Genomic DNA, 24,393 nt, shown 5'->3' on the forward strand with positions numbered 1-24,393 from the left:
AACACCTTGATTTCAATCTTGTGATATCCTAAGCAGAGAACCCAGCCAAGTCGTTAGACTCAGGATCTCCAAAAACTGTGAAATGATCGATTTTTGTCATTTAAAGCTGTTAGGTACATGGTAATTTGTTAAAGCAGGCACAAAAAACAATATAGTCACCAAATATATATAAGAAACACCCAAGCAGAGGTGCGTCCACAGGGAGTGAGGAGTAAGAAGCGAACAAAGAGGGAGAACAGAACCACAAATTTTTTTTTAAAAAATCAGTATAATAAAAGATGCTTCTAGCATCTTTTGACTGATGTCAAAATTGTGTCATAAACTAAGTGAACTCTGATCAACTTGATTCTGTGAACCTGAGGTCAAAAATCATGCAAGAGAAACTCCTGTTAATTTTTTGTTCAGAAGCTTTCAAGAACACTCTGGTCTAGGCAAGGTGTGGTTTTACATGCAGGAATGAAGCTGAACTCATTTCTGGACAGGCCTGACTTTCTCAGGCAGAGGAATTTGGAGAGTTTGCATCTGTCGGAGGTTGCCTTTCCTACAATGGTGGGAGGAAAGGTCAGCAGACTGATCTGGTGTCTCCAGCCCATTTGGGGGGGTCACCCTCATTGACCTCTGTCCATCTTCTCTTCTTCCTCAGCTTCGTTCTGGTTCCTTCTCTCCACATTGCAATATTTCACGGCAGCACAGCCCCTAGATTCTAGGGCAGACTTAATTTCTCTTTCATACATTATCCTTAACCACAGAGACGATTTCAGAAACCCCCTCCTTGGACTTCCAATAAGCAGCATATCTCTGCTCAGAAATAAATGTGGGTAATTAAAGTGGAGTTTGAGTAATTTGAGAGTCGAGGCCTGTATATATCATGGGATATAAAATTTGATCCACCAGAAGCTCCCGGCAAGATATCAATTACTGTACTTAGCATAAGAGAAGGGCCTGGTGTTTCCACTGAACAACAGCGTTCACAGGCACACACATGCCTGAGAGTGAGCATATATGCACATGCATGGTAGTACATGCATACACTCAAGTTCAGACACGTGTTATGGCAGGGAAGCCCCAGGGCAGGGAAAAAAAATTCTACCTGGGGTCTTCAGAGTCCCTAGGAGAAATCTCTGACCCTGTCACTCATGAGGTGATCTTCCTCTGTTACATCCAGGAAAATCCCACAAGCACTGAGCCCTTGGTTGATTTGCCCGAACCCAGATGAAGAAAGCAACCTCCAGCATCCGTCTGATCACATTTGTGACAGTAATTATCCAGGAATTGGACACCAAGTCATTACCAGTGAATGAATTATTACTAGAAACAGTTAGTGTCCAATCATGAAGTTAATGGGAGATAATATGACAGTCATTTCACTGACATGGCTCTCTTCATTGTTGAAGAAAGAGGAACAACCATCAAAGGCTGGCAACAGGCAGGCAGGATTAATCTATGTCAGGCAATGTTTACGACACCGTCTGCACTGCTCTTGTGGTCGAGCTCTGATTAGAGGGCTTGTATTTCCTGTTGGAAGTCAGCACTAGCGGGTCAGAGGGAGCCCCCGTGCTCCAGTGGCACTGATGGGCTTCTCTGATGGCAGGATACCCTGCCCAAACCCATATTTGTGCACGATTCTCGTCTCTGCCTGAAATGTCCCTCTTTTCTTTCACTTATAAAATGTCTACATTTCTGCTCGGGAGCCATGGCGCATGTCTGTAACCCCAGCGGCTCGGGAGGCTGAGGCAGGAGGATCGCCAGTTCACAGCCAGCCTCAGCAACTTAGCGAGGCTCTAAGCAACTCAGTGAGACCCTGTCTCTAAATAAAATACAAAATAGGGCTGGGGATGTGGCTCAGTGGTCAAATGCCCCTGAGTTCAATCCCCAGTAGCAAAAACAACAAAACAAAAATTTCTAACCCAAGCCTCTCCTCTTACTTCCAAGCATTGCACTCTATGAATTTTTTTAAAATATATAAATGTTTTACTGTTTTAACAAATTAATAAAAACTTAGTGGCTTACAGCAATAAGAATTTATTAATTTACTGACTTGCAGGTCAGAAGTCCATTACAGGTTACATGGGCCTGAAATCAAGATTGGAAGGGTCACATTCCTTTCCGAAGGCCCTAGTGAAGAACTGACTTTCTTGCATATGAAGACGGATGGCAAAACTGAGTTCCTCTCCGTTCTCTGTTGTATGACTGAGGTCACCAGGATCTTGATGTCGGCTGGTCATCCATACATTCTAAACCCCACTGCATCCCTTGGCTCTCATGGTTTCTTTTTTGGATTTTCAAGCTCAGATTTGGGAGTTTGAGTATATCTCATACTTTAAACCCCTCTTGTCTATTTTTCAGTCACATTTCTCTGAAGTTTTCTTCCTTTTTTCTTTGTTGTAAACAAATGGGATACATGTTGTTTCTCTGTTTGTACATGGAGTAAAGGCATACCATTTGTGTAATCATAAATTTACATAGGGTAATGTAATGTTGTTTGATTCATTCTGTTATTTTTTTCCTTCTCCCCACCCCTCCCACCCCTCTTTTCCCTCTATACAGTCCTCTTTCCTACATTCTTGCCTCCCTCCCTAACCCTAACCCTAACGCTAACCCCTCCCACCCCCATTATATGTCATCATTCGCTTATCAGCGAGATCATTCGTCCTTTGGTTTTTTGAGATTGGCTTATCTCACTTAGCATGATATTCTCCAATTTCATCCATTTGCCTGCAAATGCCATAAGTTTAGCATTCTTCATTGCGGAGTAACATTCCATTGTATATATATGCCACAGTTTCTTTATCCATTCATCAATTGAAGGTCACCTAGGTTGGTTCCACAATCTGACTATGGTGAATTGAGCAGCTATGAACATTGATGTGGCTGTATCTCTGTAGTATGCTGATTTTAAGTTCTTTGGGTATAGGCCAAGGAGTGGGATAGCTGGGTCAAATGGTGTTTCCATTCCAAGCTTTCTGAGGAATCTCCACTCTGCTTTCCAGAGTGGCTGCACTAATTTGCAACCCCACCAGCAATGTATGAGTGTACCTTTCTCCCCACATCCTCGCCAACACCTATTGTTGCTTGTGTTCTTGATAATCGCCATTCTAATTGGGGTGAGATGGAATCTTAGGGTAGTTTGATTTGCATTTCTCTTATTACTAGAGATATTGAACATTTTTTCATATATCTGTTGATTGCTTGTACATCTTCTGTGAAGTGTCTGTTCATTTCCTTAGCCCATTTGTTGATTGGATTATTTGTATTCTTGGTGTAGAGTTTTTTGAGTTCTTTATATATTCTGGAAATTAGCGCTCTATCTGAAGTATGATGGCAAAGATTTTCTCCCACTCTGTAGGCTTTCTCTTCACATTACTGATAGTTTCCTTTGCTGAGAGAAAGCTTTTTAGTTTGAATCTATCCCAGTTATTGATTCTTGCTTTTATTTCTTGTGCTATGGGAGTCCTGTTAAGGAAGTCTGATCCTAAGTCAACATGTTGAAGATTTGAACCTACTTTTTCTTCTATAAGATGCAGGGTCTTTGGTCTGATTCCAAGGTCCTTGATCCATTTTGAGTTGAGTTTCATGCAGTAGGGTTTTAATTTCATTCTGTTGCATATGGATTTCCAGTTTTCCCAGCACCATTTGTTGAAGAAGCTATCTTTTCTCCATTGCATATTTTTGGCTCCTTTGTCTAGTATGAGAAAATTGTATTTATTTGGGTTTGTGTCCATGTCCTCTATTCTGTACCATTGATCTACCTGTCTATTTTGGTACCAATACCATGCTGTTTTTGTTACTATTGCTTTGTAGTATAGTTGAAGTTCTGGTGTTGCGATACCCCCTGCTTCACTCTTTCTGCTAAGGATTGCTTTAGCTATTCTGGGTTTCTTATTCTTCCAGATGAATTTCATAATTGCTTGCTCTATTTCTGTAAGGTACGTCATTGGGATTTTAATTGGAATTGCATTGAATCTGTATAGCACTTTTGGCACTCTATGAATTAATGAGCCTGTTTCCTGTTTCACTGAGGAAGCCTCAGAGGCAGGAGCTGTGTCCCCTCGTTCCCTGACCATCAGCACCTAGGAAATCACCTCTAGGTCCCCTGCAAATATCTGATGAAAGAGAAAAGTGAGAAAGGTGGGGGAAGGGAGAGAAGGAAAGAGGGAAGAATCACGTTTCTAACTGACTCCACACCTCATGATTGACAGCAAATCACTTAGCCCACCTAGCCCTCCATGTCTTCATGTTCCACACGAGGGGGAGCAACCCTACGGCTTCTCCCTTCATGGATTCAGGGGTGGATGAAGGAGGTAGAGTAGACCCGGAGGAGCACTTTGGGCTAAGATGAAAGAATGCCCAAAGTGTTTTTATCTCTACGCTGCACTGGCTAGAGACCACATCTTTTTGACACTGTATAGAAGTTTCTTTCTGTACCATTCCATGCCTTCCTGTGTGTATCTATGCATATTCACGGGTGGGACTGAGAACAAGCAAATCAGACTTGACTCATCAGCAAGAGCCAGCGCTGTATGGGTAGCCAGTGACATTTCTGTGCCTGGAGGGTGTTTGTTCCTTTAGTTTCATTCACTGCAGTTAGTACAAAGTAAAATCTTTAAGAAAAACACTAGTTAATGGCAAAACCTTTTGCTAAGTCAGAAAGGCAAAGAAACAACAAATGAGGAGTAATAGAGTGTCCCTTTTAGTGGCATTAGCCTGTGGTGGTGTGTGACAGCACTTCCCTGTAACACCACAAAATAAGATCTTGTTTTCCAGGGGACCCATAGAGCCCTGAGAATTGTATAGTATTCCCCTGAAAGCAAGGAACTCCAATGGCTGGGAGGTGGCCTGAAGGACTGAGAGCTAAGAGTGGGGACCTTCATGTTCCCTTAACCCTCACCCTCTCTCCCAGCAGGAGCTTCCTGATTGCCACACCATGCAGGGGATGAACAGATGTGTTTCCTAAACTCTTCAGAGCTGAGAACATGCTGCATTACAGAATTTGAAAAACAGAGACTAATGACTTCTTCCTGAATGTCAGCTGGGCTCAGATATCACTGTATTCTCCAAAGAAGCAGAATCAATCGAATATAATGTAGATATTTATTATAAGGGATTACCAAGGCTAAATGTCCTAAAATCTATAGTCAGCAAGCTGGACACACAGGAGAACCCACATGTAGCTCTAGTCCAACTCCAAAGGCCCAAGAACCAGGAGAACCGACAATATAAGTTCTACTCTAAAAGCCAGCAGACTGGAGAACCAAGAAAAGCCAATATTTCAAAGATCAAAGGCCAGAAAAGACCCATTCCCCACCCAAGAAGTCAGGCAGAAACATCTCCTTCCTGCTTAATCTTTATATTCTATTCCAGCCTTCTGTTGATTGGATGAGGCCCTTTATATTAGGGTGGGTGATAGGTTTTACTCATTCTACCAAGTCACATGGTAATCTTTTTTCAGAAACACCCTATGGACACACTATAATGGTTAATTTGAATTGTTAACTTGAATGAATTAAGAGATGCCCATGATTAAGAGGCCTCTGGGTGTGTCAGTGAGGGCGTGTCTAGGAATGACTGAAATGTGGGATAGTAAACTGAAGTGGAGACCCTCCCTAAGCGTGGGAAGCACCACCCAATAGGATGGTGGCTTAGATGGAATAAAAGTTGGAAGAACAAGGAAGCAGATGCAGGTGCAAGCTCAACTCTTCTTGAATGCGTTCTTGATTGCTGTTTCTACCATCTGAGGATATTGGTTTTTCACTTCTTCACTCTTCCAAAAGCAGACTCTGCTAGTGTTTCTCCAAGGACTTTCCAGAAGCCTTGGTCTCAGACTATGGTAGCACTGTTGAGCCCTCTTGTTCTGGGGCTTCCACCTCTTGGACTGCACAGCTGCTGTTTCCTCTAGCTCTCCAACCTGCAGACGGCCATTGTGGACAATCCAGCAGCTGGTTGTATAAGCCAATCTAATAAATCCCCTTTTTATATTCATACTTCCTATTGATGCTGTTCCTTTAGAGAACCCTGGCTAATGCACACACCCTGAATAACATTTGGCCAACTCTTTGGGCACTGTAAGGATCAGTCATGTTGACACATAAAATTAACCAGACAGCCGAACATTGCCTCCTACCAGCTCCTCCAGAGTGGCAGCCCCAGCCACCATGGTGGGAACCTCAGGACCTGGAGGCACAGGAATCTACTAGCTGTGATGCACGTGGCACCTCTTCTAGACCATCACTCCAGGGGTGAGCCTAGTGCCTCAGCACAATGTGGCTGCTTCAATGTTGCCATATGGGAACTCATTTTGACATGGAAGTTCCTGGAAGGTAAAGTCACATCCCTTTCATCTCTATTTATACCTTTCTATTTATATCATTCACATTGTCAAGAAAGGGTCTGGAACAGTAATAGCTTTCATTCTAAAACCAGTTCTGACTGTTCCCCTTCATGTACCCAGCAGTATAGCCATCTTCACCAAAGTCATTCCTTGAGCACATGTCTTGCTTCTCTATCTCCTTGCTTTTTGCACAAATTGTCTCCTGGACCTAGAATGCCCTCCTTATTTTTCCATGCCCTGCTCCTTCCAATCATGCACAGCCCAGCTTCAAAGTCCCTAGGCAACTATAAGGATATCTACTATTTGTAACTCCACCATGTGAGTGGTGGTATGACAGGGTCTCATCTCAACTGGAAATACTGAGCACTTCCTCATATTGGATTGTTCAGTACTAGACTTTGACCCTGAAAACTCAGTATTTATTTTTGCCTTACTATTCTATTTTTTCCAGAGTTCTAATTATATAGATACTTAGAATAGGGCCTGGAGCCTACCTGTGAATGTCAGATTCTACAAACCCATGGAGGCATAAACTAGGTGAGGCCAGGAGATTCGATAGGAAGAAATGACGAACTCCCTGACACTGGTACAAAGACTCTTAAAGAAAGAAAACACCTGTTTCTCACCCAGTTAAGTTCCAGAGGCAGACTGTAAACTCTTAAATGATATCACTACATGCTTCTATAAAATTAGTTAAAGCAAGGACAGAGATGGCCCTGCATCTTCGACATTCACAGGGCTAAGACAATTCTACAAAGTCATTACTTGGACCTCGTCCAGCATTGACAAGTAACACTCCATGCACTGGGTGATTGGATAGTATTAACCTTCCAGAGGCACAGGGACTTTGGGAATGGGCATAAAAACTGCTGCAATGAAGATGCATATTCTTTGAATAGTGCTAATGGCCCTAAGGTATATTTTGCTAAGTCCTTGACTATACAGAACTGCAAAAGTTACCCTGAGTAACTGCCATTTATGCCAAACCATTTACCAACATGACTTTATTAGCAGCCACAGACATGACTGTGGGCAATAACTTCCTCCCCTCAGGTAACTGTGGTACCTGTGACCCCCCTCTGACTGTGCAGTCTGTGCGGGCCATTGAATAGGGAATTGGAGTTGGCCTGAGACAGCTCATTTGTAATGACTAGAGCATTAATTATAAGTAATTTGGAAAATGTCTTGATGACTATGTGTGCATTGAGTGGAACCAATTAAACCAGTGAAGCCAGGCACTTAGGAGGCCAGGCAGCTGCTCCACAGGGGCTCAGGTAAGAAGGGAGCTGAGAGCTGTCCACCCAGGGTCTGGCAGACCTGTGCGAGCAAGAAGTGTCCTCTCAGAGAGGCTGCCTCAAGCTAAGCTGGTGATGATGTTCAACAGAATGAAGCATGGAACAGGGTCTGAGAGGAAAAGAAAGCCCTCATTATTTTTGCAAAATTAAACACACTTCCAAAGTACTGGGGCTATTATCAGCCATTATGTGGCATTAATATACAGCAGCTGATAATGGAAAGGGGTTGATGATCTCTTAGACTACATCAGCATATACTTAAGCAATATACTTAAGATGAAGGCAAGGCAATTAGCAAATCAGGTCAATTGTAGATGCATCCAAGCTGTGATGGAATTTTTCAGTCTAGTTTGTGATCCACTAGGGCCCCTCCTGAGGAAAGCAGATATTCAATAGGTAGACTCTACCCAAATGTTGATGCCTATAGTAAGCTTACAAAGTACATTCCTAATATCCCCAAATCTCCCAAAATCTAGGAAGTGCTCTTTCAACTAAATTCCCATTTCCTTTTCATTTTATGGTGTGTTTTTAATATAAATAATTTGTATCGTATTTTGACATCTTTTAGTTTCAAACCTAATTTATTCCCTCATCTCATATGCCTTTAGTTTACTTTCTTAGTTGTTTTTCCAGTACATTTTTTCCCCATTACTGGGGTCAGCAAGCATTCCCTTAAAAAAGCATCCAGTGAGTAAATATTTTAGTCTTTGTAAATCTTATGATCCCTGCCGGAGCTACTCAACTCTACTTGTGTAGCACAAAAGCAGCCAAAGACAATACATAAATGAATAAGCACAGCTCTGTTCCAAAAGCTGGCAAGGGCAGATTTGACTTGTAGACAGTAGTTTGCCAATACCTTTCCTATAGGAACTGAAAGACAATTAAGGCTGTTCCACCTCTGGACTTGCATATGAAGGAACACATTTCCAGTCACTGTCACAATACAAGCAGAGGTGGAAGGGCTATTCCAGCTTAACCATAGTCACAATGCTGGCCCAGAACAGTTATGTTCAAACAAAAGTCAGGTCACATCACTGTTCCGCTCAGAAATCCAAGTTGCTCCCCATCTTATTAAAAAGATAAAAGGTCAACATGATTTGCACCCCAGTCCCCATTACTCTATAATCCCTTCTCCTTTCACTATTCCCCCTTAGAGTTCTAGTCATTGGCCTTCTCATAGTCCTCCAGGAAGCCAAGAAGGCTTCTGTTCATGAATTTTGTCCTTAGAGTTCCCTCTTCCTGGAATATTCTTTCTCTGAAAATCTGTGAGTTACTCTCTTACTTTCTTCAGTCTTTACTCAAAAGCCACCTTCCCAGTTCCATTCTTTCTGGTATTTTACTTGATAAAATACCAGACAAAATGTATTTCCATCACTGTGACAAAATGACTAAGAAAAATATCTTTAAAAAGGAAAAATCTGGTTTGGTTCATGGTTTCAGAGATTTTAGTGCATAGTTACTTGGTCACATCACTATGGCCCTGTGGTAAAACTGAACAACATGCTGAGAAGGGAATGGTGGGGCAAAGCAGCTCATATCATGGTGGACAGGAAGTAGAGTGAAAGAAAGAGGAGGGGAGCAAGATATTCCCTTCAAAGTTACTCCCCAGTGACCTACTTCCTCTAGGTAGGCCCCACTTCCTAGAATTTTTACCACCCCCGATAACCCCACCAGCTGGAGCCAAACCTTCAATACCAAGGTTTTGGGGGACATTCCTGACCTAAACTATAATGCATTACATGCCCTTTATTCTTTATTTGTTTCCTTAAAAGCAGCATACTACAGTAATGCAGTCACATCAGTGTTTATAGCAGTTCAATTCACAATAGCTAGATTGTGGAACCAACCTAGATGCCCTTCACCAGAAGAATGGATAAAGAAACTGTGGTATATATAGACAATGGAATATTATTCAGCCATAAGAAGAAGAATAATATGACATTTGCAGATAAATGAATGGAATTGGAGAATATCATGCTAAGTGAAATAAGCCAAGCCCAAAAAAACAAAGACCAAATGTTTACTCTGATAAGTGGATGATGATATATAATGGGGGTGGGGGTGGGATAAGAGAAAAATGGAGGAACTTTAGGTTATGTAGAGGGAAATGAGAGGGAGGAGTGGGTGAGGGTATGAAAGATGGTGGAATGAAACAGACATCATTACCCTATGTACATGTATGATTACACAAATGGTATGAACTACACCATGCACAACCATAGAAACGAAAAGCTGTACCCCATTTGTGTACAATGAATCTCAATGCAGTCTGTAAAGCTAAAAAATAAATAAATAAATTTTTAAAAAATTACCACTATTCAGCATTTTACACACACACACACACACACACACACATATACACACACATACACACACACACGCACACACACACAGACCTAAGACATGTGTATGCCATTGTTTGGTATTTATTTCCATGTCCCTCCACTCCATTAGAACCCAGGCTGCTGAAAGGTGGGAATCTTTTTCTCTTTTGTCTACTGCAGTATCTCTCTGGCCTAGAACTAGGTCCAAATCATAATCAATAAATATTAATTAAATGAATGCATCCTCACCCAAGATCATAAGAGTATCTTCATTAAACTGAAGTGTTTTAAAATTAATGCAGCTTCTCTTTTGTCTGAGTACACATTCCTCTACTCTTCATCCTAGACATATGCCTGCCTGGGAAACATTAGAAATTATAGAATGAATATGAAAAAAAAAAAAAAAGCCAAGGCGGTATTCAAGTTTTAAAGCAAAAAGATCTAGATTGTTGAAACTATAGTAGCTGACAAGTCAAGATATTGTCTTGAGAAAGGATTATCAAAAATGTCTTATCTCCTTTTTTAAGCACATTGACACCTGGGCTCAATCAACACCTGTATTCAAACACAGGTGGTCTCTAGGACTCAAAGGCCTGCTCTGTAAGGGAAGGGCTCTGACTGAGGGAGGTGGGAGAAAAGCCTTTTCTCCTTGCACTCTGGCTACGGTGGGAGGGAAGGGATGCAGCACAGTGAGTAACAGGGTCACCTCTCTTCCCCTCCTCTGAATTTAGGCTTGGAGAGGGAGAAGTTAAATAAGTTGACAAGAGGTCTAATGGGAGGAGCCATCCATCTTCTTATTTGGGGGGATCCTGGGAAGAATCTTGCTGACAAGCAGCTCCTGCCAGCCTAGGCCTCAGCTGGATGGGATACCTGCAGTGTGTCAAGTGGAGGGCAGCCCTGGTGTTTAGCTTGCCTGAACCACTGGGAGTCCCTGGGTAATGTGGCTGCTGAGTTGATAGTTACTGAGTTCCCTACAGGAATTCCCATGGCCAAGCAATATGACCCTGCCTGGGAATGGACTTTCTGGTCAGCTCAATGTTGTGAGACAGTAGTAAGATGCTTGTGGGAGCCCAGGTGTGACCTAGGCAGGCAGGGAGTGCCACTGCAGTGCTGGCTGAGCAGAGAGAAATGAGCCTGAGCTGCACAAGGCACCCACTTCAGCATCAGAAACAGAGGAGGACATTAACACAATGACCAGGCAGATAGGGATGCCACCAGTCAGCTCTTGCAGGAGGGTTGGGGAACAATTCCTTACTGTAGCAGATCCTGACTCCATCCCACCAATGTTGTTGTCTTTTCTATGAGCCCACAGAAAAATTACATCCACTCACTTGCATTACAGTTAGGTTGAAACCTTATGAGCAGGTCCTGGTGAAAAGAAGATGAGCATATTAATGTCCACCACTTCAGGCCTGGTCATCAACTCCACACATTTCCTGCCTGCATTCTCTTTCTACAGCAAGCACTCAAGTCATGTACTGAAGTAGGTAGAGAGGTATGTTTTCAAGGAAAAAAAAAAAAAGGATGAAAGGACAGCCTGGATCACTAAGTAACCTCTTGGAGAAAAGCCATTCTTCCCACATCACACAGTAAGATGAAAGAGAAATAACCCTTCTTCCTGTTAAGGCACTGAGATTTGGGGAAGGGGATGTTTGTTACAGAAGCTAACATTGCATAGCCTGACTTAGGTATCTGCCGAATGCCAAGTCACACACCTCTTTCCCATATGCACAAATGCCAGAGAGACTTTTTTTTTTTTTTTTTTTTTTTTTTTTTTTTTTTTTGCTCTCTCTCTCTCTCTCCTTCTAGAAAGAGATTGAACATTACCTGAAGGAATTATTTAACTTTTCCATTTTTAAAATGTGACTAAGGTTATATTTAAATGAATATTTAGTTCGTTTATTTCCTCCACTAAGTGGAAATTCAGAAGATAGACCAAATTAATTACAGACAAAAGTAAAATCTCATGTTTTATTCTTTTGCATATCTATGTTAAATCTGTGACCCCATTATACACAACCTGGGAGAGAGGTTTGAACAATAATTCTAAGATTCTCATTCAAACCTCTAAAATTCTAATATGTGACAGTAAGTCTTGGGCCCAGCAAAGTATAGAAATAAGGTTATAGGCTACAAACAAGGGCTTTTAAACCAGTCAAAACATGGATAGATGCTTGTTCAGCCTCATATGACTCTATAGCCTTGAGAAGGAAGACAGAGAATTCCAGGAGTATGTAGTTGAAAGGAAACTTTTACACTCTAAGTTCTATCTCATGAAAGGATGCCACATTTTTCTAAATTACAAAGAAATTTCTCTCATTTCTAGTCTGGGTATATCTTTGTCTTTCTTTCTTTCACACACACACACACACACACACACACACACACAAAATCTCACACTCCCCAAAGAACTATTTTATTTGTATTCACATTTTTTTTATTGAAATCTTCTACAAAAATAATCAGGTCCTAAATCAGAAACTCACAAACTTGCAATTCAACATCCCAACCTTGCATCCTTCTAATGAACCAGTTGGGACATGCTGCAGCCCTGCACTGGGACCCCATCTCCAATTTTACAAAAGGTCTCTCTCTTCCGGAGTAAATGTGACCCCATTTCATCCCTAAAGGGACCCATATCACTAAAGATGTGGGAGCAAAAAATGGGTGACCACCCTTTGTAGGATGGTGAGAGAAAATCACACATTTATTCCGGCTGCCTTTGACCTGCCCAGCTGTGAGGAATAAACTCTTGCTTCCTGCACACCTGGTATCATTGGTTTCTGAAATAGAGCCTTATCTGTAGTTCTGCAGGAACCCATTCCCCTAATGAATCACATCAATTGAGTCTAGAGAAGACCATGCTGCCAGGGACCTCCTGGGTCCTGGGCTACAGCCCCTCACTGCCCCAGCTATATATGGGCAGCGTCTCAGTGTCCTTCTAGCCCAGTCCTTGGTTCTTTATTCCACTTCCCACACCCCTTAGAAACCTAAATCCTAATCCAACAGGCCAAACCTCTTGCCCCTAGTACACCCCTTGCCAGCCCCTTTTTCCTGGAGTTAGATCTAAACCTGAACTTCAAACTGAACAGATGAACCTCAACTCAAACCTGAACAAATGTTCTTAAAAATAACCCAGATATCTACAAATATAAGAAGGATTATCTGAAAACCATGTCCCTCTGCAGTACTACATTCCCCTGGCCTTCAAAAGATCCACCTGGCATTCATATTCCTTTAATTCTGGTAGGTAGTCTTGGCTTATCCACCTTTGCTGACAAGAGCTAATAACATGTTCCACCACTTCAGGGAAAAGGACAGGAATGACCACTGGGCAGCTCATCATGCCAACACTTAGCTGTACAGTTTCACCAGTGACTTAGGAATTCGCCATCTTTTTTGAGTGTGTTGTCCCTTTTTAATATAAAAAGATATCTCCATATAATCTTCCTCTTAGCATTTACTTATTAAGAAATATATAGTGACAAGCAGTGACTATGAATTTAATTATTCCTTTAAATGACTTCATTTAATTAATCCCAATTGTGTGTGTGTGTGTGTGTGTGTGTGTGTTCGCACACACATTTGAAAACAAATTATACACTTAAGAACAGGACTCATTTTTTTACTCCTTTCACAAAGAATGCTTAGTGCACTGCATTTAGATTACTCTCTGGCCCTCCTGGGTGACCATAGCTCACAGGTACATTCTTTACCACAGATAGGAAACAGATGAGTGCTGAGAGCCCCAACTTGTTTTCCCACCTTGTACTTGACCTCTGATATTTCCTTGCATATGCCTATGTTGGGCACAATTCCCTCCTAACCAATTAATTCTACTTATTTCTTTGTCCCCAAGAAACAGTATAAGAAATTCAAGCAAAATTGGCCTTAATAGAAAGATAGCCTTTATTGTACCTATTCAGTGAAGGATTGGTCATTTAGGAAAATTAATGTTTCTATAATCATTTAAAAGGAACTCTATACAAATGACTGTGGATACCATTATATCATGGCAACAAATTTAAAAACCACTGACTACATGGTTTCCATGATGGTAACATGACATGTACCACTGCTACTGTTAGCAGGAAGATGAGACACATTATTCAACTTGATGCTCATAGCAACCTGATGAGACACTTACCAGAGAGGATTCTAGGATTGAGAGAGGTTAAGTATCCACCCCAAATCTTAGGGTTAGTAAGCAGTAATTAGTAGTAATTCAAAAGCACTTTTGTCCATACTAAAACTCATGTATCTGTTTTACTAAAGTAATCCTTGAGTAACAGGAAGGAAACTTTGACCACTGGTAAATCCTTTTGAGTTTTTGCCATTGCTCTCATTATTGATATAGAAGGTTCCACATGTTTATCTATAAAGATTCTGCCACTGATTAAAGCAACAACAGCAAAAAAGGAGACATGAGTTCCAACCAGGCCACTCAATAGGTTCATGTATTTCTCTGCTTGTTACTTTCAATAACTTGAATGTAATGTGTGCAGACATTAAAATTCAAGACTCTGGAGCCAGAGTGCTTAAATGCATACCTGATACCATAGTTAACTAACTAGGAAATCCTAGGCAAGTTACCTAACTTACCTGTGACTTGGGGTTTCCTCATCTGTAAGATGGTAAGGATAACAGCATCTATGAGCTAATGTATGTAAATGCTCTGCCTATTACCTGATATATGGTTGGAACCATGCAGAAGTTTCCTATTAAGTAATACCTTGCATTGAATATACATCAGTCTACCATTTTGAAATAAAAGACATCCAGTAAAAATAAGGGTTAAGGAGAACTAACACACTACCATCTGTCTGACAGGGATCATGCATTCTCTAACACTGAGTGAGGTGAGTTCTACCCTCCTATTGATGGAGTATTCTGAACCCATATGTGTATCAAGCATTAGTTGTATACATGGCTGCATGAGAAGTAGGTGGTGGGGTGAGGATAAAAACCCAGTTGGAGAAACACTAAAGCCTGACTTCTAGTCACAATAACGTGATATGATCTTGTATAATTTTAACCAAACTCACTGACATTTGGGAAGAGACAGAAGAGAAAAATCTCATGAGGAAAAACATGGCTCTTTGCCATTTAAAAATACCAAAATGAGTACATTACCCTTAGCATTTACATTGGATTTAAACTATTTTAGATCGGATAATGTGCGGCATGAATTACAAATGAGGACATTACAAAATGCCATGCTCAGTGTTGGCTGTGGGCTGAGTGTGAATGATCCCTACCTCAAGTAACTTATAGTCTAGTGAAGGAGATGGGACAGAAACAAAGTCATCATTCAACTCAGTGTGGAGTGGTGCTGGGTGTGATGAATATGGGAAGGATTATCCCAGATGGAGTAGAAGTTCTGAGCCAACACATGGAAGGAGAGAAAAACAGATCAGGATGCTTGGAGGGTAGTAAGTGGTTTTCTTCAAAAGGTTGCCTGTTAGAATTTCTAAAGTTCTGGTAGGAACTCAAGTGGAAAAGGAGAAGGGAACATTTGGCTTCCTATCAAGCCACAGGCACCAACACACAGAAAAGGCAAATCACTTGCTAAATATTACAACGAATCAGCTCTCCAGGACCTGCAGGTCCCTCAGATCAGAGGCTGCAGGACCTCACTCATTTCTCCCTGGGTATCATCCAGAGGGAAAAGAACCAGGGTCTCCATCCATATAGGGTTTATCCAGCTGCCATCTACAATAATCAGAAGACAGCTGTTTAGCTTCCCAGGATTGCTGTACCAAAGTACTACAATCTGGTGACTTAAAACAACAGAAAATTGTTCTGTTGGTCCAAAATCTGAGATCAAAGCGTCATGCTGCTCCAAAGACTGTTAAATCCCTTCCTTTCCTCTCTCAGTTTCTGGCAGCTCCAGATGTTTCCTGGTTTGTGGCAACATCACTGCGATCTTCACATGGTGTTCGATTTCTGTTTTCTCTTCTTCCATTGAGACACCAGTCATTGGACTTAGGGGCCACCCAAAATCCAATATGTTAACATCTTGAGATTCTTAATGAGTACATAGGCAAAGACCCTATTTGCAAACAGGGTCATACTCTAAGTTTCCAGGTAAACATGAATATGTGGGGGACACACTTCAATCCAGTAAAAGAGACATAAGAACAAACATGCAAGAAGAGACAAATGCCAGATTCAGAGCATCCAGGTCACCATTCACCTCTGCCACCAGCCACCTCTGCTACAGATGCCAGGCATAACCAATGACAATCTTCAGGTGCCCACTCTGACCCCACAGGATCCCTTCACCCACCCCTTAGTTCTGCTGGCCTTAGCATTCTGTACAGATCAGGTGGAACATTGCAGAGGTCACACTTTTGAAGGGAGAATAAAATTTCTTTTGAACATATGCTCCACTGAACAGGAGTCGGAGGAGACAGCTCATGCTTCCCTCTTCCCAGAGGGCTGTTCTCGACTTGTGTGAAACACTCAGAGGAAACTGCTGAGCTAGAGAACCGTGACCTCCCATTAGATGCGCTGGCTGGAAAACACGACACACAGAGATAAGGAGCAGGAAGACCACAGGGGAGGGAGCCTCTGGGGCACCAGGCTCAGCCTCACATCCACTCAAATGACAGACTGCAGGCCCAAGGAAATGGATCATTTCTACTGGTGACCCAGTGATGGAGGTGACCCAGAAACAGGTGCGAGAACAACTAAAGAATACGTGTCTCCAGAGGGATGGCAACTCAAGAGAGTAATGATTCTTCAATTAGTACACACATATAACCCTGTCTTCTCTCTACAATTATTTAAAACAGGACGTGTGAACCTGAGCCCATGGGAGGGGTGGGGTGCGGAGGAGTAAGAATCACCTAAAAATGAATGCCAAGTGCTGTGTATCCCTGCCCAGGTATTTTTCTCAGTATAGAGTATATAATATTTTTAAATACTCAGAGGGGTCTTTCTCCTAAAAAAAAAAAAAAAAAAGAAAGGAAAAGTTAAGAAACACTTGAGCCAGGCATGGTGGCACATGCCTGTAATCCCAGGGGCTCAGGAGGCTGAAGCAGGAGGATTATGAGTTCAAAGCCAGCCTCAGCAACTCAGCAAGGCCCTAAGCAACTCAGCAAGACCCAGGTTCTAAATAAAGTATTTAAAAAAAAAGGTGGTGGGGGCTGGGTATGTGGTTCAGAGGTTAAGCACCCCTAGGTTCAATCCCCAGTGCCAAAAAAAATAAAAATAACTTCATTTTTCTTCTCCATGTGAATTGTGAATTTAATAGAAGGTAGCTTTCATTCTCTTATGTCCCAGATGAGACACCACTGGAGTTAAGGAAGAGGTGTTAGATAAACTCTTAATTTCTTGACTGGTTTAGATTAAAGGCCATCCAGTAAAAGATCTTGAGTTTCCTCCCCTACTTTATCACAGATCGCTTTGTGGGGAACCCTTATGTAAATTATTGAGGCCAGAAGCGGGAAGTTAAGATGTTTGCTCCCTACAGTACCTGTCTTTCTATGAAACAGAACTGTTCACAAAGCAGACATTGACATTTGTGGTCTGACCGGTCAGCATTTAATGGAATCCTTGTAGGCTACAGCAAGGGAGACTGGGACGTCAATCTGTTTGCTGTAGAATTACATTGCTTGATCTTTATCTAACAAGAATTACTAAAGCATTTGTTAATTCCTTGCATTGCTTCAATGTTCTAATAGAAAGGCTTCCCTGGCTTGGTCAAAACAAAAATAAAATACCCTTCCCCTCCCCAAAGAAGACAATGCAAAAGTCAAGCATAAAATATTTACTCTCCGTGCTTTCCCAGAAAAAAGTTTGCCAACTTTTGACCTATGCTTTAGTCAGCTTTATCACCATTGTGACCGAAAGGCCTGACAAGAACCATTTCAGAGGAGGAAAAGTTTATTTGGCACACTCATGGTTTCAGAGGTCTCAGTCCATAGACAGCCAACTCCAATCCTCGGGGCCTGAGATGAGGCAAAACATCATGGCAAACATACGTGGCAGAGAAAAGCAGCTCAGGGCATAGCCATCAGGAAGCAAAGCAAGTTCTCACTCACCAGGGACATAAAGTAACCACCAAAAACAGGCCCCAGTGACCTCGCTTCTCCAGCCACACCCTCCTTGCCTATAGTTACTGCTCAGTTTATCTACCCAAGTAGATTAATGAACTAATTAGATTAAGACTCTCATAATTCTATCATTCCACCTCTAAATTTTCTTGCATTATCTCACACATGAGATTTTTGGGGGGACACCTTATACCTCAATAGCAGCCTATTTTATAACAAAATGAAACTTAGTTCCTAAACCACACTTTCAACAATTGAGACAGCATAGAGTAGAGATAAATCACAGCTTGAACACAGGTCATGGGACTGACCCTGAATCCTGGTTCTGCCACCTCCTAACTGGTGTCTCTGGACCTCAGTCTCTTTATCTGCAAAATGAAGATAATGAGAAAAAACCTACTTAATGGATTGTTGTGAAGATAACACAGCAATTACAGTTTAAAGGCACTCAATGGATAAATACATAATAGAAATAGTACTCAATAAATCCTAACACTATTTAAAATGCATTTCATAAAAAAGACTTTTAGGCAAGAAGAACCTGAGCTAATAAATCCTGCTAACTTAAAAGTTTCTTAAATATGAGAGAGTCCTCAAAGTATTATCTAGGCCATTTCTCATTTTATTGATGAAAAAAACTGACCCGAGAGGTTCATGAACTTGCTAAAAGTCACAATCTGCTGGGTCCTACATTGGAACAACTATTGTATTGTGGAGAAATTATATAGTCTCTCTTCATTCAGGGTGTATTCGTTCATTCATTCAACAAACATTTAAAGAGTAGCTACCATATGACCAGCACTGCAGAAAGCCCTGAGAATGAGAAAGAGTGAGAGAGAACCTGTCTTTACAGAGAGAGGGGGTTGTCAAATGAACAAGTGTAGAATGTAATGCGCTGCAGACCCTAAAAAAGACCAAGGCTTCATAGGAAAAGGGAAGAAGAGCAAGAGTCCACACTGAGGAGATGCTCACCAGGCAGAGGGGCAGCAAGAGCCAAGACCCAAGGGTTCTTTTATAAGAACCAAGCATATTCTGAGAGCTTCGAGGAGTTTGGTAAAGGAGGCGCAGTGAAGGCAAATAGAGACCAGAGCATTAAAGGCCATCTTTGCTCTGTTGGGAAGTTTGAGATTTATTCTGTAGTCACTATTTGAGAGTTTTAAGCAAGGGTACAATATGGTTTCCACTTCAGAAAAAAGCACCCTGCAAGCAGCAGCATGTGTGGCAGATGAGAGGGACCCAGATGACAGGCAGGAGATCAGCACAGGGTCCATAAGAGAGAAGAGCTGAACTGGAGCAGAGTCCTTAGACCACCAGGAGAGGAGGGGGAGGGAACAGTGTGGGGTTGGAGCTGGAGCTGGAGCCTGTGGGCTTCTAAGTTTATTCGCATGGCGAAGGAGAAGAAAGAGTGCAGCGTGAACCCTGCATTTCTAGCTGAATGAGCAGAGTATGTGGTGATTTATCCAAAAGGGAAACAAAGAAAGAACCATCCCATTTGGAAAGAAATTTCACTGATTCTGTTCAAGACATGATGGAGCTGACAGACCTGTGAGGTGTCCAGGTGGTGGCGTCTGGGATACAGTACTGAGGCTCAGGTTGGTGATCCAGGCTGGATGCACAGACGTATGATGAATCAGGACACAGGAAACAGGCAGCCATCAGGAAACAATTATCAGGTCAAGTGAGAACCTAAGGAATATCGCCAGCATTTGAGGCATAGTTGAAGGGGGAGAACATGAAAGAGTCACACAATCGCCATGGAAATGAAAATGTAAAGATGGGGAGCAAAGCCCAAGAAAACACCATCTCCAAAGCCCTGGAGGCAGAGATGCAGAAAGAAAGGAGTGGACAAAGTTATCTGCCACAGGAAGGTCTAAACCTTTGAGGATAGAAGTCCATGGGGTCTGGAAATGAGAAGGTCATTGGTGAACTTTATGACATTCCTCAGAGCAAGTTAGAGCAGGAAGCAAGGGGTGAGCTGGAGGCTTAGCAAGTGGAAAGAGCCAGCAGAGGGAGCCTTCCTGGAGCTCGGCTGTGGGGTCCTCAGAGAGGAAGGGATGGACAGAGGTGTGGGACAGAGTTGCTATCACTCTGCCTTTTTTGTTGTTGCTTTGCTTTTTTGATTTGGTTTTAAGAGAAGAGACATTGAAGAATTTTCATAGACTTTGAAAGTTGTGCCAGAAGAGAGGGATGTTTTGGAAATCTATAAGCAGACACACACACACACACACACACACACACACACACACACTCACACACACACTGGAGTGATGCTTACAAAATGGTGGAAAAGGACAGGTCAAGAGTGCAGACAGAATATTAGGAGAATGGAGGGCAGATCCTCATAAATAAGAGTAACAGCAATGATAATAATAATTTTGAACAGTTTTGCTGTGCCAGACATACTTTACATGCATTTGCAATTAAAATATATTCAAGATGTACCTGTGCATATTATTTAATCTTCTTAGCAACCCATAGAGCAATACCTTTATTATTCCTATTTGCAAAGAGGAAATTGAGATATAAAAAGGTAAATAATGTGTCCCTGGGCACGGGTTAGTGAGTGGTGGTTCCAGGATTCTGGTACAGAGAGGCTCCTAAAGTTACTCCGACAGCCTCACAGCCTCAGTACTTCTAGGAAGGAGAAGACAAGTTCACCCGCCCACGATGATGTCAGGAGTGTGCGCATGCGCACGTGCTTGGCTGCGGGAGCATCCCTCTAGTGGTCTGCAGTCAGGATCAGGAAAGAAAGTAAAGGGTAGCTGAAAAATATACATACTCCATGCTGAAACCCTTTAGTGAATCCGGATGCCAACAAGGGTGCCGGATGGCCACCCCTCTCCTCAGTCTTCAACAGCTCCACTTCAGGCACACGCACCCCACCCACTCCGGGCTACTTCCCTTCCTGGCTCACCTTGCCTTTTCTCACTGAGGGCTTGCACCTCTGCCGCAGGGACCCATAAATACTCATTTATCATCTCCTTGCACCCATTCCTCTAGCTGGAATATCACTCTCTTAGGTTGCTGCTTCAACCTTTATTCCTTGAAGCTCTTTAATGACTGATCCAGACTCTGGACCTACATTTCTTGAAGCCAGATCCTGGCTCCAACTCTCACTAGAAGCTGGGACTTTGAACAAGTTATTTCACCTCTGGGTACTTCGGTTTACTGATCTACTAAATGAATAACAATAGGACCTCACTCAAAGGATTTTGAGAAAATTAAATAAGTTAAAGTACATAAAGTATATTCCTCAGTCCCAAATATTCCACAGGTACTAAATGAAACAAGATGATATCTATATATCTATATCTATATACCCATATATCTATCTCTTTATCTATCTATATAATGTATATGTTTTACTGTAGCTCCCTTTATAGCATTTATCACCATTTTAATTGAATAAATAATAGTATAATTAAATCTAACTTCTGACCCCTAAAATATATAAGAGAGGGCCAGAGACAGTTCATCTCTTTCTGCATCATTTTCTGAGGGACCAACAGGAACTAAGCTTTCAAGGGTATTTTCAGAGAAAATTGAATTTATTTGACCAAGAATATTGAGTGATTGATATTATGACTCAGGGGACTTAACTAAGGAGGAGGTAAAGTTGGGAGGAGGTAAAGTTGAAAGAAGTCTTGGTGACTTTGGAGAACTCTGTGGTAAATGCACAAGAGGAAGCAAATTCAGATAATGCAAGGATTTTATCAGAGCTTGACAAGTATTTGAAGTTTACTACTGCATTTAAAAAAAGAAAGAAAAAGATTATCTGTACTAATGATATGATGGTGAGACAAGTTGTACAAATATAGGCACGTTCTCATTCACACAGACACATCGAGAATGGCAAAAAGCAGGAAGACTACAGCCAGCCAAGCTAGGAGTGCATTCCCTGCTGGTGCCTGTCTCTGAAGATATGGGAAAGTGGATCAGTTCTTTCAGTTGTAAAATGAGAAAGATGAGACCTCCTTACCAACTTTTGATAGATAAATTAAAATATGTGTATAAAGTTTGAGGTACACAGTAGATATTCAATAAGTGAGGCCTGCTTTTAATGATAATAATGATTATTCATGCAGAGTAGATGTCTTCCTGAGGGACTGCATGCAAATCAGCTGATGATTGAAATGCACTGCTATGTTCCCTCCATAAAAGAATCTTATGTTGAAGCCCTTTGTAAGACATAAAAATCACCCTGTGAAACAGTGACCCCCTCCCCATTATTTAATTTATGTAGTTCCTTTATGAATGTTGGAGTGTGATAATTCATAATAATGCAACTGTATAGTGGTACCCAGAGGCAAAGCTGCTCACTTCTTGTGGGGATCCACATTTATTTTGGGGTGATAACCAAGAGAAAATCCTTGTCCATTCTGGAGACTAGACATGAGGACAGGATCCTGAAGGGCAAAAGAAAGGTCTCACTTTTGAGAATGAACTTACAGCATTTAACAAGGTAATCTTGGGTAGTATATTAGAAAATCTGAGTTCAAATCTTGACTCTACCACTTACTAATTTGTGTAGGTTTGACTCATTGATTATTCTATTTGAGCTTTAGTTTCTTCATAAAGTTATCTCGATAATGGGCTTAATAATACCCACCACGTAGAATTTTGGGGAATAGGAAGTGAAATAATGCATACAAACCATCACATAGAGTATTTGGCACAGATTAGAAATTAATAGAGGGCAGGCATTTCCTTCTAGTTCATTCGTGAACCCCCCAAACCAATACAACCTAGACGTAAGAAATAAGAATCCCAGACAACGGGCTTCGAGTTTATAAGACCCTTGGTAATACAGTGTGTAAACCACAGCCTCTGGAGTAAGTAGGACATGGTAGCATCAGAAATCCGTAAGGGAAATGAGCCAGGATATATATAGAGAGAGAGAAAGAGAATTTCCCAGGCTTCTTCCCTTTTGCTTCCTCTTAATATGTACTAAAGTCTTTGCAAACCCATCTTGCCCGAGTGGAGACAGGAATATCTGAGGAAGTCACTTGGGTCTACCTTGAACAAAAGACAGGCAGAGAAAGCCACCCTTGTGGGCCAACGTCCTGGGACTTCTCACAGCAAAAGAAGCCCAAGTAGGGCCATGCTGGCAGCTCTCCCTCATGGTGATTCCCCCTCTAGTGCTAATCTTCAGGGGCGGGGTTTGAATTCATAAGGGAGGTTTTTCTTCTAAAACTTTCCAAGTACCTTTAATTTGAACTATTTCATAGAGATGATTTACTTAAGATACACCTGAATCTGCCAAGAACTTTGTATCTTACCCCCAATCATCAGAGGAATACCGGGAGGAAGAAGCATCAGGCCCATTATCTACAGAAGAGCAGAATTGGTGATAAAGTTTCCCAGAAGCCCCCTCGGCTCTCTTCTCCCTCTGTGTGAAGGTACACTTAGCAGCTCATCTTCAAAATGCAGACTGAATCTCCAGCCCCTGCAGCTGGAGAGGACCACCGGAGAGCTGGGGGTACCATGGTGCACATCAGTCAGTCTTTTCCTGGGGCCACCTCTCTAAAGACCTGCTGGCCAGAGCAACTGAGAAGTTGCTGGAAGAGAGCCCAGCCAGGGCCTCAGGCAACACGTTCATGCTCTGGTCCCAACCTCCCCTGCCCAATCCCCAGGTTTAATTTCAGTTGAATCAGAAGTATAGAGAAGGACATTTTCAGCAGATCAAAGGAATATAGTAAGCATGAAAGAAACACTGTCACAGGGCAGGAGCAGGTGATGTGATACCCACTCTGAAAGACAAGCAGCCTTCTGGGACACTTTGGGGGTTGGGAAACTGTGTGGTCTGAAGTCATCTTTGGAAGAGGCAGAAATCTGCTAGCAGACTCAAGGCAGCCTGGAACTTAAGGAAATAATGCCCTGAATGAGCTGGTTCTGCAGAAAAGAGCCAATTCTGGTAGCACTGAGTTCTTCAGCCTCATAATCCTCCCATCCACTTCCCCCACCCTACCAGTACTCAAGTGGTTCCTAGACTTAGGAGAAGACTAAGGCATTGTTCCACATCTGTGTGTTTCAGGGGTGTATAGTTGGAAAGATCTGATTATTAAAATTAGTGAATAGTATTAACTTTCTTTTTCAGAAAGGCAACCATCCAGAACATAGCATCAGCAAAGAAGAACTCTGAATCATAGTGTGTGTCAAGAAAATCCCTGCCCTAAACAAGGGAGGATTCTAGACTGCAGGCAATAATCTGTGTCCTGATGGAAGTAAAGGTTGCATGGATATTTATTTGGTAAAAAATGTAAATATAAGCACCAATGGTTTATGCATTTGATTCTCTGTTATATTTAGGGGATTTTTTTAAGTTAAAAGAAAAGCTTTTATATCAGTTTTTTTTTTTTTTTTAAGTTAAAAGAAAAGTTCCTGTC

The sequence above is a fragment of the Sciurus carolinensis genome, chromosome 12, assembly GCF_902686445.1.
Source record: "Sciurus carolinensis chromosome 12, mSciCar1.2, whole genome shotgun sequence".
Taxonomy (NCBI): domain Eukaryota; kingdom Metazoa; phylum Chordata; class Mammalia; order Rodentia; family Sciuridae; genus Sciurus; species Sciurus carolinensis.